We start from the raw sequence: 16,564 nt of genomic DNA on the forward strand, positions 1-16,564 counted from the left end.
CTGTTTAACTGTACATATATATCTAACCTGCTATATATAAACACACATTATATGTACACATATGCATGCAGAGTTTAATTTGTATTGTAAAAGTCTTCATCTATAATTTTATTTTTTTGGGGGGGTGGAGAGAGAGGTTGGTGCAAAAGGAGAGGAAAGAATCTTAAACAGGCTCCACGCCCAGCATAGAGCCTGATGCAAGACTCGATCTCACAACCCTGAGATCATGACTTGAGCTGAAATCAAGAGTTGGATGCTTAACTGACTGAGCCACACAGGCACCCCATAATTCTATTTTTTTTTAAATAGTAAGGCACATTGCAAAGTGTGCAGAAAAGATTCTTTGGTTATCACTATTTCTCTTTCTTGATTTGAAGAAGTCAAAGAAAGTGAATATAAAAAATTCACTTTGAACTGACTACCCAATCTGTTACCAAAAAAGGGGAAAAAAGCCTGAAGAAAACATTATCTCTCATAATAAAGGACAGGATTCCCATTCTATTTATACACTTTTTTTTTTTTAATCAAGAGATCCTATTAGAGGGGCATCTGGCTGGGTCAGTCAGTACAGCATGTGAGTCTTGATCTCGGGGTGTGGGTTTGAGCCCCACAATGGGTGTAGAGCTCACAAAAAAAAGGGGGGGGACAGAGGGAGAGAGAGATCACTATTATAAAATTACATACAATGGGCATGAATTTTATTCCACAATGCCAGGAAAAAAGAAATATCACATTCCCTTATTTCCTAAATCAAATGTAATCTGTTCTGAGGTCTTAGGAAGGTCCTGCAATAATCCTGGACTTCCGTATCGTCAAAATTAGGAGGTTGTGCTATCCTTTTTCTTCATAGTTTAGCCATCTATGCCATTGCTCTGTTGCCTGCAATATGCTGCTGTAGAGCCCTGGAGCCTGCCTCTTGGCTCAGAGATGCATCTCACAGGTGATTTCTCATGGACTTCAGATCCTGTTTCTCATTGCCAAGTTCCCGAGAAGGTCACTACATGCCTGCAGGGGTTGGTTTCTGTCACCCAGTAGTGGGTTCCTTGTCTTCTCTCCAGCCAAAGAGAGCTAAAATTCTTCCAATGCTTGGAAATGTGATCTCTTTTCTCAAATATTCATAAGGAGAAATGATAACCGCAGTTCATTTTTTCTCCTAATTGTGGCACAGTGTTAAACTTATGTAACTCAGAAAGCACATTAACATTTGTTTTGAGCTTATTCTCAGAAAAATATTATTCAAGCAACTGACAAGGAGAATAATTAATTTCACTTCTCTGATTTGAATTTCAGTTCTCTTTCTGCCTCCAGTTTCCATGCTAACTGGCCGTGTATTTGGATCATCAGCAGTTGTTTCTTCTCTCTTTAGATTGCCTGAAATTGTTAATTCCATCTGAACACATTTGAATTCTGGTGAATTTCCTTATGCCAGCTTCAAAATATAAAATTAGTGTAACTGTGTACTAATATGATATACCTATATCTTTGAAATTTTTGCAGATGAATTCGGATGTGACTATCCTTAGATACATAAAAGCAACTAATAGAACACCTTTTCTTATTGACTTGTTTTATAGCTTGATAGAAAAAAGTAGAAATCTAACATTAGAATAAAAAGTAAATCCTAATCCAATTCAAGTTTAATTATGATTCCTTTGACAATTTTAATAATATATTTTGTGCTATGATTAAGGCAATGAATATGATGTGTTCATTATAGTGTCAAACATTGGGATGAACAATGGAAATCTAGAGAACTGGTTTAGTATCATACATATATACATATATGTACATATATTTAACTTCCATGTATTAACACACTCTCCCCCACTACCACTGGTCTGCTTTAGAAGATACAAGGGAAGAAACTCATTTTTCTGGAAACCGTCAGTAAAGTAAAAGGTCAAATATTTAATTTCCCTTTCCTATATGAATTATACTTCAGGAAAACTAAATAGTTGTTGAGGAAATTTTTATCCCTAGAAGAATTCCAATCAATGAATAAAAAAGAAATAATAAGGGAAACAAACCATAAGAGACTCTTAATCTTAGGAAACAAACTGAGGGTTGCTTGAGGGGAGGGTGGTGGGGAATGGGGTAACTGGGTGATGGACACTGGGGAGGGTATGTGTTGTAATGAGTGCTGTGTATTATATAAGACTGATGAATCACAGACCTGTACCCCTGAAACAAATAATACATTATATATTAATTAAAAAAAATAAATAATAGAATGTCACCATTTTGTAAAGCCAAATGAAAGATGGATCCAAGCAGTGATTATCAATGGTTGCTAACATCAACAAAAGAGAGCCAACAAGATATTATGTCTCCTAATGAAAGTACATAACACCTCTTATGGAGCAGCCTTGCCAAAAAACTAAACCCATATCAAACCAAACCTCCAGATCTAGCTACAAGCTTACAGGAAACATAGGGGCAAAAGGAACACATTAAAAGATACTGTGGGGCTGAAAAATCCAAATCCTGATAATTCTACAGGCCAAAAACATGACTTTTTCAAAAAAAATAAAGTGCAAGAACAAAAAAGAGAGAACATTATTAGACATCAATCAATCTCAAAATGTTGACTTTATTCGGATTTTGATTCGCACAAACTATTTAAAAATTATGACATCCATGAAACAATTAGAAATATTAACACCAGTATCTAAATATCTGGCATTATTGAAGAATTATTGTTAAATCTCTAGATGTGAATAGTATTATTATGTTTTTGTAAAGAGCAATTTTTTTAGAAGTACATAATGAAATATTTATGGATGAAATGATATGACATATGGTATTTGTTTCAAAATAATATAAGTGGGTAAGGGTATACATGAAACAAGTTTGTCCATATTGGAATTAGATGGCAGTAGTGGATATGAGAGAGTTCATTGCATTATTATTTCTACTTTGTAAAGTACTTATCTTTTAAATATACATGTAGAAATATTTAGAGGTGAAAAGACATGATAAATGAGATTTGCCTCAAAATAATCCAGCTGAGGGGAAAGGGCTAGAGTGGGTGAATTTATAGATGAAATAAGATGTGACCACGAGTTGTTGATACTAAAGCTGCAATGTTTATTGCACTATTCTCTCTACTTTTATATGTGATTGACATTTTCCATAACAAAATAATTAAAAGCAAAAAAAAATGCACTGTCACTCTGAGTAGTATTAGAGGTAAGTATTCATTTACAACAAAATGTATTTAGCTGGCATATCATAATAATTGTAAGTAGTAATTCATCTGTGAAGGAAAAAGTTTAGCAAACATCACCGCCACAGAGCATCTCATTGAGGCACCCAGTGTATCATTCAGAATAGTCACCTCCAAATCTCAGAGGCATTAAACAAAGTTTATGTGCCATGACAGGCTAAGCTATGCTGCAGTAACAAATCACCCCCAGAATCTCAGCGGCATATAACAACAAAGTTTATTTCTTATTCTAGAAGTGATCTGTTCATTGGACTCTCTCAAGCACTCACACGGATGGAGAAGCCACAGTATCAAGTCTTGTCTGTTGCTGTGCCAGAGGGGAAGTGGGCTCTAGAATATCTTATGTTGGTGGGTAAAAAGAATCCAATCCAGAAAGACACATGTCACTCACTTTTCACAGTTCACTTGCCTGAATCAGACACACGGCCCTATTCAACTGCAAGGGGCCCAGAAATACATTGCCATCATATGCCCAGAAGAGAGAACTAGAAATACTTGGCAAAGAATTCTGACTTCCTCCCTAAGAAAACCTGTGTCATTATGTTGAAGCTGTATCATATATGAGCCCCGGGGATAACTGTACCTTGTTGCCACCCCTAAGACAGTATCTAGACACAAGTGCTTATACATCCTTTTGGGTTATTTCACTCTTAATGACCCATAGTCATGCTGTAGATTGTATGCAGTATGCAATGTATTGATTGCATAAGGAATGTAAAGTAATTGGTTGACTCAATTATAAATTTAGAAATACTTTTTTAAAGTGTTCTGTTTTCCCCTTGGATTATTAAAGTAATATGTTCTCATTGTAAAACACTTGGAAAATATAAAAAACTAGAAAGAAAAAGGACAAATCACTCATAATTTCACCTTCCAAAGGTAATTCAGCTTGTATTTTAATGGATTTCCTTCCAAACTTTTTCTATGCATTTAAAAAAATTAGTTTTTGTAGTCACAAAAACTATAACCATTTCTTAATTAGTGACATTGCTCCAAATAGCTGATCTAAGTGGCCCTAAACAGATAATTAAAAAAAAAATTAGCTCTTTTCCTTGTAACCTGGGTATTCTAACATGGTTAGGTAGCATTAAATACTAATGGTTAACAGTTCTATGTCGCTTTCTGTATTTGGGAGCAATGAACCCCTAGTTCTAAAATTGCTTGTTGTGTAAGACCAGCCATGAAACAAATGAATAATTGTAATTGTTATTTTCATTTGCTTCTGATATTTTCGCCATCCAGATTACTAATGAAAAGGGAACAGCTTTGTAAGTTCATATTACTGTGGAATTTAAGCCTCTTAATATAATCAAGATTCTGGTTACCTTTCAAAATAATAAAAAAAATGCTTATGGTCCAAGCAATGATTAAAGTCTAAGGAATAAACTGGCCAAGTATGTTACAATTGGGATGATCTCCTGAAGTCAAAACCATTTAATTATAAATTGGGATCTTTAGAGGTCAAATATGATACATGGAGTTTTTCAATAATTATTACTCAAACTTTGCAATGACTCTTTTTCATTAATATTTTTATTTGACATTGCATTTCATGTGCAGATTTCTTCTTTCAATGAGCAAAGGAAATCATAGGAAATTTAATTGACAAAGAAGCTCCAAAAACAGCTTGTAATTTCATTATATTGCAGCAACCTCTCAACTATTTGTGTTAGTAAATAAGAGAATGACACAGTGAATTGTGAACTTCTTAGGGCAAATTTCATGAGTTGTCCGTTTTTGTAATCCTTACAACTCCTAGCATAAGGCACTGCACAGAGGAAACATCCATAAATAAATGTGATACAAAGTACAATTGCCTTTGTATGTGAAAGGCATTCCAGTTTGGGGGGGGTTGTTTATTGTTATTTCATATAAATCTTTGTATTCTGGAATATGTCCTTATAATTTCTAGAAGGGAAATTATTAATTTAGGTCATGTGAACATTTCTTGATCTGATTTGACAAATAACTTTCCAAAATCTTTGTCCTAATTTATATCCCCAACAGGATGAGTGCGCATTTCACTCTACCCTCACCAATGGAGTTTATTCACATTTTAAACAAACTGGCTAATTAGATCCACTGGAAATAATATCTCTTTTGTCTTCATTTCATTATTAATGAGTTTGAACATTAGTAAAACATGCAGTAGGCACTGAAATTTCTTGTTTTGTGAATTGACCATTCATGTGTATACTTTTCCTATTTATCTCTAAGGTCTCAGTGTTTTCTATTTCTATTCTTTGTCCTCACACTATATATATAAACATGTATTATACTATATGAATAGTTCTATATAAATACTTCTATCCCAAATATACATTTGTATATACGAGTCTCTGCTATTAGATGGTGGTTCCATAAGGTCAGTGACCCCATTTTTATTTATTAGGGGTTATTTATTTAAATAACCCCTAACACATAGAGAAAATGCATACTGTACCTTGTAGAGTTGCTTAGGATTGAATTAGATAATGTAAGCAAAACATCTAATGCAGTGACTGTCATATAGTAGATGCTCAAGAAATTAAGCTATCAATAAAAGTTTTACTGTTGGACTAAAACCACACAATTTCATTTCGGAGTTTAGTAAAATCAAGGCTAGAGAAAAAAATTAAGATTCCATGTTTTTGAAAGATCACAAACTGTAGTTGCAAATTGCAGATTTAGAATTTGAACCAATTCTCAAATCTTTCACCATAAATCACACCTGATTGAAATACTCCTGATATATTATAACTGAAATTTTTTTAAAGATTTATTTGAGAGAGAGCACCCGCACGAGCACAAGCAGGAGCAGAGGGAGAGGGAGAGAGAATCTCAAGCAGACTCTGCCCTGAGCTAGGAGCCCCACTCCGGGCTCCATCTTAGGACCCTTGGGGATCCGGTCCCTGAAATCACAACCTACCCTGAATTAACCCACTGGGCCACCCAGGTGCCCCTAACTCTTGAAATTTTAAAAGACTGGTATGAATTATGAGCTGGCAAAACTTTCTGGCAACAGATGGATTCTTCTCCCCGTACAGATTATCTTTTCTCCCCTCATTTAAATTTATAGGAAACTTGTGGTAAAAATAGTAAAGCTCAACAAGCACAAAATATATATCACATGAGTAGCATTTATTTCTCCAGTTGGTTAGCTTTTGTTCTTAGACGCGGGGAGGCAGCTGTTCTTGTGGTCATTGTTAGAAAAGCAGAACTAAAGCAACGAGAGGAAAGGGCAGCAGCGTTGGGAGCAGGCAGTGAGCTGGAGGGCTTAAACTCGGGGATGGGTGGGAGGATTTTTGTTGCTGCCGGGAGAAAAACGGGGGTGGCAACACCAGTGTGAAGTAAAAGGCTTTCTGGGAGGACAGCAGCGCGGAGAGCAGGCCTGGTTAGCTGCCCGGCGGCAGGCGTGTCCGGTACAGGCCGGTGAGCCGCTCCGGCTGCGGAGGCTGCAGGCTGGGGGCGGGGGAAGCTGAGGCTAGGTCAACGAAGGGCAAAGGAAGCCGGACACTGACGCAGTTCGCCTCCCGATTCCGGCTTTCAGGCCTGTAGTGAGAAACCGAGTCCCCAACCGAAGCCGGTCTCCAAGCGCCTCATTACCCCACAACCTTCCCAAGCACTTCCGGTAAGAAGCCCGGCACCCGCAGCCCAGACCCCGCAGAGCAGCGCGCAGGCGCTTCGGTACTCGGCGGAGGCTGCGGACGCGGAGGGAGGGGGTGTGTGAGCCGTAGGAAAGCCTCTTCTGCGCCTGCGCTCTCTGCTCTTCCCCCTCCCCTCCCCAACAGGTCGGGGGGGAAAACAAACCCTGAGCCGGCGTAGCGCACCCCCGGGGCTCCCGGCCGGGGTCGCCCTTCGCTCCTCTGCTTGACGTCGCATCGAGTCCCCAGAGAGCTCCTCAGGGGTGTGGGGAGGTAAGAGCCCCCATTAACAGGCAACTTGGCCTCTCCTCACCCCTGCTGCACTCTTGGAGGGGGCGGGGTGGCCGCTGGACCCGCCGACCTGGGCGCAGGGTCTGGCCCTCCTTTTTCTCCAGGGGCCGAGCCTGGGCCCCCGACTTGTTCTCTTTCCGAGCCCCCAGAATTGGACTGGGAATCACGATCCTCAAACCTCGAGTCCCCTCGGTAGAGCTTGGAGGGCCGGAACCGGCAGGGAGGGCAATCTCGGCGGCTTTTTGCCGGGTCCCACCCACCCGGGCCGCCTCGAGTGCCCCGAGTGCTCCGGGCTGCCGGAGAGCGCCCCGGGGGCCGCGGCGGGCACGGAGAAGCGCCCCCAGGGCTGCCTGTCCCGCCAGGGGAGGGGCTGTGCCTGCCTGAGGGGACTGTAGTTCCCGCGGAGAGAGAGTTTCTGCGCTGGGAGGACTTGGCTCCAGCAGAATCTGTCATCACCGCCCTTGCTCTTTCGTAAACCCCATTCTGGCACCGATGCATTTTCTCATCATTTTGGACAGAAGGATGCGGTGGTGTTGCTTTTCTCTATCTTTTCTCTATCTTTTCTCTGGTACCTCTGAAAAATTCTAAAAGATGACCTAACTTTTAAACTACTAACTTACGTGTACTAAGTGATTGCAAATTATTCCAGACTGAGTGTTCTTGTTAGTTTGGTATGGAAATCAGTCCATACATGTGATAAGTTCATCTTTTTCATTTAACAAAATAGGAAATTGGTTGGTCGATTTAGGTTCCTTAAATTAATTATTTTAAGCTCGTTGTCTTCTGAATCGGCAGAAGTGTAATGGTTTGATCCAGGGAAACTATATATAATTTTTCACCCAATTTCTCTCCCTTTTTTTTTTTTCTCTCCGGTGGATATTAAACTGCATGCTTAGTGTCAGAAAGAAAATCTTAAATATAATAAAGATTAAGAAAATATAATAAGCCATAATTCCACCATTTAAAGATAATCGCAGTTAATATTTTGACTTTTTACCTTCCAGTCTTTTTTCTCGTGGCATTTTCTTAATTATGATGATGAGATATTATATAGAGTTGGATTGCCTGCTTTCCTTGCTTAAATTTAAGTGTTTCCTCATGTTTTAAAAAATCTTCATAAGTATAACTTTATGATGTTTGATTATACAAGTAAGGCACGAGCAAAATATCTTTTGAAACAGTTACATGACAGATAAAGCTCCGTTCCCATTTAATTAATCCCAGTGTTACATAATATGATGGTATCACAGTTTTTTAACCCAGTGGGGTCTCAGGATCCCTTTACAAACTTAACAATTATTGAGGACTAAAAGAGTTTTTCTCTAATGCAATATATTTAGTATTTTAGAAATTAAAACTCAGAAAATTTCTAAAAATTATGCATTAAAAACCCTTCACATGTTGAATTAAATATTTTTGAAAAATATATTTTCTTTAAAAAATTTAGTGAGAAGGGTGGCATTGTTTTTTATTTTTGCAGATCACTAGTGTCTCACTTTATAGAAGGCAGCTGGATTCTCATATTTGCTTCTCCCTTCAATCTGGTGTGCTATCTTGTACACTAAAGCACATTAAGAAAATCCAGCCTTGTATAGATAAGTGTTTGGAAAAGGAAAGACCCCACTGACCCCCTAAAAAGTTCTTGGGTCTTCCAGGGGTCTTCAGACTAGTTTGAGAAAGATGATTTAACTATTCTTGTATTGATGCGCTGTTAGGTTCTTTGAAATTTTGCACTATTACATTGCAAGTTGAAAGCTCTTGGTGTGTGTGTGTGTGTGTGTGTGTGTGTGTGTGTGTGTGTGTGTGTGTGTGTGTAAGTAGAATTACTTTGGATGCCTGGGTATTAGATGGTTTCAATTAATGATTTAGTGAAATATCTTTGCATGTTTTCAGTTGCTTTGGATTTTCTTAAATTTTTAAAACGGAGAATTGTTACATCAAACGGAATCTCTTTGGGACTGTTGATACATGTTGTCACATTGTTCTTCTGAGAGGGTATACCAGTTTACTTCCTATCAGCAGTATCTGAGATGCTCTTTTTGTCATACCCTTACAAACATTGACCACTTTTATTAAAAAAAATTGTGGGGGTGGCTGACTGGCTCAGTTGGTAGATTGTGCGACTTTTGATCGTGAGTGTGAGCCTCATGTTGGGTGTGAGATTGCTAAAAAGAAAAATTGTGTTCTGATTCAGTAGGCAACAAATGGTAAGTGTTCTACTTCATATTACGTTGATAGTACAGATGGTGCTGTGAATATTTTTTCATAATTTTATTAGTTGTTTGTATTAGTTGCCAATTTATAGTCCAGTGTCAATGTATTTTTCTAACAGATTTTTATTATCTTCTTTTTTCATTATTAACAGTTTGGTGTTGGCCCTCCATATTTTTCTTCTGTACCTTTGCTAATACTTTTTTTTTTAAACAACTTATTTGTAAAAATGGGTTTGTACTGTGCATGATGTTTTGCAGTTTGATTTTTTGTCATTTAACATTACATATTGGCTATTTTCCTATAGAAGTACATATAACTCTGGGCAGTTTTCTCCAGAGGGGCTTTAGGAACATTAATTGTGATCTTTAGTTATCTGATGTCAGGCTCCTGTCCTCTATAATCTCTTCCTAGGTGATCTCATCCATTAACAGGTATGTGCTGCCAATTCCCAAATCTTTTACCTATCTCAGACTTCTTTCCTGCATTCCAGATCCTTGTATTCAACTGCCTATTGGACATCTCCCCCAGGATGTTCTCAAGGTACTGCAAACAACAGTCCAAATGTGAACTCATGTTTTCCCTCAGTCCTGCTCTTCTCTGTATCGCCTGTCATGGTTGATGGTCCCACCGTCTGCCCAGTTACCCATGATGGAAACCTGGCAGCAATCCTAGCTTTTTCTCCCTTTCACTCTCCAGAATTTCCCATTCTTTAGCCACTATTTTCTATCAATCTCCTTTCCATCTGCTCTGTCCTGTGTCAGTTCAGGCCCTCATCATCTCTCATCTGAACCATTTTAGGAGTCTCCTTACTATTGGTTTTGTTGGTTTTCTGGTTAATCTGTGTTGCTGCCACTTTTTTTTTAATCATGAAGACATTTTTTAAAACCATTTTTTGTAAAGTAAATATTGTAAATATTTGATTGTAAATCTGAGAGTACATAAATGGTCAGGTGAGTAAAAATATTACCTAAATGAAATAGGTTATCATACATACACATAAACTTCTTGGGAATAGGGAGTATATCTTATATTCCTTTTGTGTCTTCTTACTGTATGTGCTAGATTATTGGCACAGTAAGTACATCTTAGTTGAATGAAATGGAAAGTATGTGCAGCTTCAAATTTCATGTTAAAAGGTTTCATGTACAGTATCTGTATTATATCTTACATAAATTGTTGGATTCTATTATTATTTATCTTACCTTTTCTATACCTTTTTAGGCACCTCAAATGACAGAATGCTTAGTAGTACAGTGTGCTATATAGAGATAACTCTATAAATAGATATTTCATGAATTCCATACTTTTTAAGAAAAATTGTTTTTTTTCTGATGAGAGACTATTTCTAGACCTTCTAATTCCTATGCTTTATGTTTTTAATACGTTCTATATTCAGAGTTCCTTTACTACTTTTTGCTATTAAATTTGTAATGTAATGTTAATGTTTATCGAAGGGATACTTGTACATAATTTAAAGAGTAAAATAAGACTACAAGACTTAAAATGAAAAGCAATAATCTTTTGCCCCAGTCCTCTCTCCTGAATCCCACCCTGCAAAAGCAGCCTTTTTCAATCAGTGTTCCTCATCTAGAACATAAATTGCGTTACTATTTCCTTAATTCCCTCCTGGATGGTTTAAAACTAGTAATACTTAAGAAACATAGGAAAGAAGGTAATTCATTACATAAGGTGGATGCCTTAGGGCATTAAGGCTTCATTCTCTTATAGAACCTTGCTGAGAAACGCACTTGCAGAGTGACTAGACTATTCAGCTCTTTATTTTTTTGTTCAACTCTTTTTCACCTCTAGGTTTTTTAAATAACCTGCTTACTTATACAGCTATCTCCCCATCCTACCACAGTTTTAGATATTATTTACCAATTTCCTATCACAGAAGATGAGAGTTTAGGTTTGTTACACAAGCCTCCACCTTTGAACACTGCACTTTTCCTCACCTCTTATCTGCAGATTAGTTCTATGTTAATTTTTAGTTAAATCATTATTTAGTGTTTACATCATTTAAGTATGTGCATAATATGTACAGGTGACCAGGTATATTGTGCTATTTCTTTGTTATATAATTTTTTGTTTTTTTCCTAGCATTTGTAATTACCTTAGTTTTTTTTTTTTAAGATTTTATTTATTTATTTGTCAGATTGAGAGAGCACACAAGCAGGGGGAGAAGCAGGCTCCCTGCTGAGCAAGGAGTCTGATGTTGGACTCGATCCCAGATCCCTGGGATCATGACCTGAGCCAAAGGCAGACACTTAACTGACTGAGCCACCCAGGCGCCCCTACCTTAGTTCTTCTATATATCTACCTTTTATGTATCTTTATGAATGTATGTTATATCTTTTTAATGTATCTTTTAAAATGTATATATTTTAAGATTTTATTTAAGTAATCTCTATCCCCAACATGAGGCTCAAACCTACAACCCAGAGATGAAGAGCTAGCTGCACCCTCCACTTAATGAGCCAGCCAGGCACCCTGTCCTTTATATCTTTAATTTATTAACAACCCTTCAGACAAGATATGTAAATCTCCTTTTGGTAGATTTAAAATGTCTGTTGTTTGTTTTGCAACATCTTTCCGGTAATTGCCTGTCACCCTGCATCCATCTTCATGCATTGCTCTCTAGGCCTGTTGCTGCACAGCTTTCTTTGAGGTGTGTCCTTGTATGATCATCTGTGCATTGCATTTGTCTCTCCCTGTGTTGAATAGCCTGTTTCTGACTTCAGCCCTTCCTCTTTCTTGTTGTCTCCCTCATGTTGATAGAGTACATATTCTAGTGGGCCCCTGAGAAAGACTGAAGGGGAGGCAACATTTCTGGATTCTTGCCTGTCTAAACATATTTTTTAAAATTCTTCTCTCAAATGTGATTGATAGCTTAGCTAAATATAGAATTCTGGGTTGTAAATAATTTACTTTTAGAATTTTGGAGGCATGGTTGCATTGTTTTCTACCTTCTAGTGTTGCTACTGAGAAGTCCAATGACAGCTATGATAACCAGTCCTTTGTATGTGACCTGCTATTGCTCTCTGGAAGCTTTTATATTTATTCACTAAGTCTGTAATAAGCTTATTTTTTGTGGCAGGCATTGCTCAAGATACTTTGAATATATTGGTGAACAAAAATACAAGATATCTACCCTCATGAAGCGTAATTTCTTGGAGGGGGGAGTTGTTCCAGATGGTAAACAATATAATAAATACATTATATGAAAAGTTAGAAGGTTGTGAAGTAAACGAATGCCTTAGAATAGAGAAAAAGGAGAGCAGGATGGGATGGGGTGGCCAGGAGTGTAGGGGAAAGGTGTGGGATGCAGTTACAGCCTGAAATGGGTTGATCTTTCTGTAAACCACTCTGGTATTCTGAAATTTCACAATGATGTGGCTTGATAAGGATTTTTCATTCATTGTGTTAGGCCCTGACTGGGCCCTTTCTACCTGGAGATCATATCCTTCAGTTCTAAGGTATTTTATTTGACAGTTTCTTCCTACACTTTTTTTCTGGACTTGTTATTTGAATATCGGACCTCTTTAGATTAAATTTCTAATCTTTCCTCTTACTTTCTTTCCCTTTCTTTTTGTTTTACTTTCTAGGATATTTTCTCAAGTTTATTTTCCAGTGCCTTCACTTCATTAAAAAAAAAAAATCTTTTTATTTTAGAGCGGTTTTAGATTTATAAGATTATTGGGAAGATAGTCCAGAGAGTTCCCATTAACCCCATACCTATTATTACATCTTATATTAATATGGTACACATCATGATTAATGAACCAGTATTGATATATTAGGATTAACCAAAGTCCATACTTTATTCACATTTCTTCAAATTTTCCCTAATATGTTCTGATCTAGGAGTCCATCCAGGATACCACATTACCCTGATTAGTCTTTTTTTTTTTTTTAAAGATTTTATTTGGGGAGAGAGAACGAGCAGGGAGGAGGGTCCAAGGGAGAAGCAGGCTCCCCGCGGAGCAGGGGGCCCGATACGGGACTGGATCCCAGGACCCTGGGACCATGACCTGAGCCAAAAGGTAGACGCTCAACCGACTGAGCCACCCAGGCGCCCTACCCTGATTTAGTCTTGTCTCCTTTGGTTCCTCTTGGTTGTGACAGTTTCTCAGATGTTCTGTTTTTTATCTTCTTGAGAGTTTTGAGAATTCTAGTACACTATTTAGTAGAATGTCAGTTGTGATTTTTCTGATATTTTTCTCATAATTAGATTGAGGTAATGTGTTTTAGGAAGAAGACAACAGAGATAAAGTGCCATTGTCATCACATCATATCAAGGGTACATACTATCAACATGACTTACCACTGTTGATGTTTTCTTTGATCCACTGGCTTGAGGTAGAGTTTGGCAGGTTTCTCCACTGTGAAGTTATTTTTTCTCCCTTTCTATACTGTACTCTTAAGAAGAAAGTATGTACAGCACACTTACGGAGCAGGGAGTTATGTTCCACTTCCCTGAGAGCAAAGTATCTATGCAAATTATTCAGAATTTTTCTGTGTGAGAGATTTGTCTTGTTCCCTATTTATTTATTTATCTCAATATGAACTCATTTTTTTAATGTTTTGGTTTATAAGCCAGTACTGGTTTATATATTTTATTGTTCAGATTGTTCCAGCTTTGGCCTTTGGGAGCTCTTTCAGTTGACTTCTGTATCCTTTTAACATACCTCCTTCATTGTGTGTATACATCCATGCACGCATGTGTACATGCACTTTATTTCTGGGATTACAAGATGCTCCATGCTCATCTTGTATATTTTCTGCCTCAAAATGGAGCCTTGGTTCCTTTTGTTGGAGAAACCATGCTCTGGGTGCTAAGTATGATTGTTGCCCCTGGGATGTCTTGCTTCTAGGCCCTCTCAGCTAACACAGCAAGGGATACACGTGTTTATACTAATATCTATAAATATTTCACATAAAAAATTAGCACAGATGTGTAACCATCTCTATCCGTATTAAGCTACCCATGAGTATATACCGATGTCTCCAATTCAAATCCATTACCATATGGATCATTTTAGCTTCCTTCCCTTTTGCTTATCTAACCTTCCCTTCCAACAGTAAGAAACCTGGCTCCCATCATCAGCCATCCATTTACTTCTTAATTCTAGTTCAATCCAGTATACATGTATAATGGTTTCAGAATTGTTAACCCATATCCCCATGGGAAACAGTTTATCAACTAGAGCACAATGCTTGTGTTCCTTTTGCCTTCAGCCTTACAGACTCACTCATTTCCAAAGGTAGCACTGTATTTCTCCACCCCTTTCAGTAAGGTTGTTTTATATATTTGTAATAAATGTAGCCTCTTTTTTCACATTCTGCATTCCATTCTGAGATCACCCAACCTTCTAAATAATTTTTTAAAATTTGCATACACTGAGGTTTATTCTTTGTGCGATAACCTGACAAATGCTTTTAATGTCTTGTATTCACCACTATAATACCATACGAAATAGTTTCACCACCCTAAAAAAATCCCCTGTGCTTTACCTGTTAATCTATCCTCTACCCTAAACCGCCAGCAATCACTTATGTGTTTACTCTCTTTGTAGTATTGCCTTTTCCAGAATGTCATACAATTAGAATGGTATGGTATGTAGATGTTTTTTGGTTTGGGGTGTTTTTTTGTTTGTTTTTTTAGATAGATAGTGAGTGAGCAGCTGGGGAAGGACTGAGGGAATCTTAAGCAGGCTTCACGCCCAGCACAGTGCCCAATGCAGGGCTCAGTGTCATGACACTGAGATCACGACCTGAGCCGAAATTAAGAGTCAGATGCTTAACTGACTGAGCCACTCAGGTGTCCCATGTAGTGAGTAGATTTAAAAAAAAAATTTTTTTTTAAAGATTTTAATTTGAGAGAGAGAGAGCATAAGCAGGGGGGTGGGAGAAGGGGCAGAGGGAGAAGGAGAAGCAGACTCTGCTGAGCAGGGAGCCCAACTTGGGGCTTGATTCCAGGACCCTGAGATCATGACCTGAGCCGAAGGCAGACGCTTAACCTACTGAGTCACCCAGGTGCCCCCAGTGTGTAGATTTTTAAAGATGGGCTGCTTTTAGCTAGCAATACATATTTAAGACTCATCCATGCCTTTCTGTGGCTCTGTTAGCTCATTTCTTTATATCACTGAATAGTATTCCATTGAATGAATGTATCACAGTTTATTTGTCCATTCACTTACTGAAGGTCATTTTGAATACTTCCATATTTTGGCCCTTATAAATAAGGCTGTTATAAACATTCACATTTAAGTTCATGTGTGGACATAAATCTTTAAATCAGTGGGGTAAATATGTAGTAGTATGATTGCTGTAGTAGTATGTAGTAGTAGTAAGACTATAGTTTTGTAAGAGACAAACTGTTTTCCAAAGTGGGTGTACCATTTTGCATTCCCACCAGGAGTAAATAGAGTTCCTGCTGATCCACACCCTTGCAGCATCTGATATTGTCAGTTGTTTGGATTTTAGCCATTGTAATTGATATAAAATGGTATCTCATTGTTTTAATCTGTAGTCCCTAAAGACAAATGATGTTGAGCATTTCATCATATGTTTATTTGCTAACTGTGTATCTTCTTTGGTGAGGTGTCTGTTTGGAACTTTTGCCCATTTAATTGGATTGTTGGTTTTCTAATTATTTAACGTTAGGAGTTTTTTGTAGACTTTGGATACAAGTCCTTTATCAGATATGTGTTTTGCAAATATTATTTTCCAGGATGTGGCTTGTCCTCTCATTCTCTTACAGTGTTCTTTTCAGAACAGATGTTTTTAATTTTAATAAGATCCAGTTTAATCATTTTTTTCATGGATCATGCCATTGTTATATTTAAAAACTCATCACCAAACCCAAGGTTATGTAGATTTTCTCTTATGTTTTCCTCAAGAAGTGTTATAATATTGCATTTTACATTTAGATCTGTTATCCATTTTAAATACATTTAGGTCTATTATCCATTTTAAAAACATTCAGGTGTAAGGTTTGTATCTAGTTTCATGTTTTTGCATAGGAATGTCCAGTTTTCTCAGCACCACTTGTTGAAAAGACTAGCCTTTCTCTTTTGAATTGCCTTTGCCCCTTTGTCAAAGATACATTGACTATATTTGTGTGGGTCTATTTCCAGGCTCTCTATTCTTTTCCATTGATCTATATGTCTGTTCTTTTGCCAGTACTCTAGTACCTTGATTATTGTAG

At 37.6% G+C, this 16,564-nt stretch overlaps 1 protein-coding gene and 1 long non-coding RNA gene across 5 annotated transcripts in view; one reads left to right on the plus strand and one right to left on the minus strand.

Annotated features, from left to right (window-relative positions):
* The window catches only part of LOC113928664, a 67,389-nt gene that overhangs the window by 1,055 nt on the left and 49,770 nt on the right, over positions 1-16,564 (minus strand). The window lies entirely within an intron of this gene.
* The window catches only part of ZFYVE16 (zinc finger FYVE-type containing 16), a 51,849-nt gene continuing 41,989 nt past the window's right edge, over positions 6,705-16,564 (plus strand). The window contains exons 1-2 of one of the 3 annotated variants that reach the window (XM_027604518.2): positions 6,951-7,122; positions 9,845-9,894. The gene's annotated coding sequence lies outside the window, so the exon portion shown is untranslated. Of the gene's footprint in view, positions 6,837-6,950; positions 7,123-9,844; positions 9,895-16,564 lie in introns of those variants that run through there. The other 2 variants (XM_027604519.2, XM_027604520.2) reach the window with 2 other exon arrangements.

This window comes from Zalophus californianus, chromosome 5, assembly GCF_009762305.2.
Source record: "Zalophus californianus isolate mZalCal1 chromosome 5, mZalCal1.pri.v2, whole genome shotgun sequence".
Lineage (NCBI taxonomy): Eukaryota > Metazoa > Chordata > Mammalia > Carnivora > Otariidae > Zalophus > Zalophus californianus.